Raw genomic sequence first — 1686 nt, forward strand, 5'->3', positions numbered from 1 at the left:
ATTAAAAGAATCAGAAGATTCAGAAAAAAATTTCTGAGATCTCAAAAGGATTATAGTACCTGTGTGTGCTAGAAGATCACTTAAAATTTCTCAAAGAAAATTCAGCGGAGCAAAAACAGGCGGGTGAGACTAGTGAAAAATTATAAATACCTCGATTATCTGTAGACCATGGTTTTAAAATCAACATTTTCTTACTGAAAACCATGGTCTACAGATAACCAAGGTATTTATAATTTTTCACTAGTCTCACCCGCCGGTTTTTGCTTCGCTGAATTTTCTTTGAGAATTTTTAAGTGATCTTCTTCTAGCACATTACCAGTCCACTTAGTGGTCTCTTTTATATATAAGTATATATATATATATATATATATATATATATTGAAGAAGTTTTTGTGTTTTGCATTAATGCTGGCATGTAAGTAATTTATCAATTATTAAATATAATAATATAGATTATTTACATGTTTTTAAGTTACGAAACAATTTGTCGTGGTATTAGAATTTTTTTATTGTTAAATAAAATGTCATCAAATTATTTCTCTGTCATTTGTAACTTTTATATATATATATATATATATATATATATATATACGCGCACACATATATATTATACACCCCTAATTATATTGTTTTATCTGTGCCAACACTACTCATTAGTACAACATCTAAACGGTTTAACTCTTTAGCATTTAAACTGGCCAAATCCAGCTAGAATATTCTGCCTGTTTTATGTTCAAACTGGCCAGATCTGGCTTCTTACTCTAACCCTACAATGTCATTCTAAAAAATAAACAATTACCCCATCAGAATCTCATCGCTACAAGATAACGCAAGATTAATTCAAAGCAATTTGAATAAAAAGTCGTTACTTTTGCCAGAATAATCAGTGAGTGCTAAACGAGTTGAAGTCATTAAAAACTGAATGAGGCATGTCTACTAATTACTTGATTAAATGTTTTTAGATGCATTAAATGACATTATTTGTTTTCCAGAAATAAATCTTTTGAAAATGATGGTGTCTATTTACTTTTGACATGTGTGTGCATGTATTTGTGTGCATGCGAGTGTATAATCCTATTTTTGGATGGTCATTTGTTTTGTTTTGTTTTTATTTTTCCAAATAAACACATGCACTATATATTTGTTCTTCACTTGCTATATTACTGTTCTTATTTCATCTTATGTCCATCATCTGGAAATCTTTCATCACACATCTGTAGCCCCTTCAGTAGCCCTTTCTATCCATGTGTAATCCTCCAGTTCTGCTTAGTCCATTCTGAGTATACATGGATGGACAGGGTCACTAAAGAGATCGCAGATGTGTGACAAAAGATTTTCAGACAATGGACATATGATAAAATAAGAACAGTTTCAACAATTCTTAAACATATATATACTACACATCTGAAAAGTAAATAGAGAGCCCTTCATGATACATTGCTATCAGTGTGAAGCCTATTCATTATTATGATTTTCCCCAAACAGGTTGAAATCCTTACAAGCTGAACAAACCATGTCTATCTGGATACTATGAGAGATTAAATGTTTTTAAATGCATCAAATGACATTATTTTGTTTCTAGAAATATATATTATCCAAATTTTATATTATTCAGTATCCATCACAGCTGGTCTTACCAATTGGTTTCACATACAGAGCAATCCCCATATTCCCTTCTATATTAGC

At 30.5% G+C, this 1686-nt stretch overlaps 1 protein-coding gene across 8 annotated transcripts in view; it reads left to right on the forward strand.

Annotated features, from left to right (window-relative positions):
* LOC106883219 (uncharacterized) overlaps window positions 1–1686 on the forward strand; it is a 26434-nt gene that overhangs the window by 20439 nt on the left and 4309 nt on the right. The gene's annotated exons all lie outside the window — the stretch shown is intronic.

The sequence above is a fragment of the Octopus bimaculoides genome, chromosome 28 (assembly GCF_046866305.1).
Source record: "Octopus bimaculoides isolate indiv1 chromosome 28, ASM4686630v1, whole genome shotgun sequence".
Lineage (NCBI taxonomy): Eukaryota > Metazoa > Mollusca > Cephalopoda > Octopoda > Octopodidae > Octopus > Octopus bimaculoides.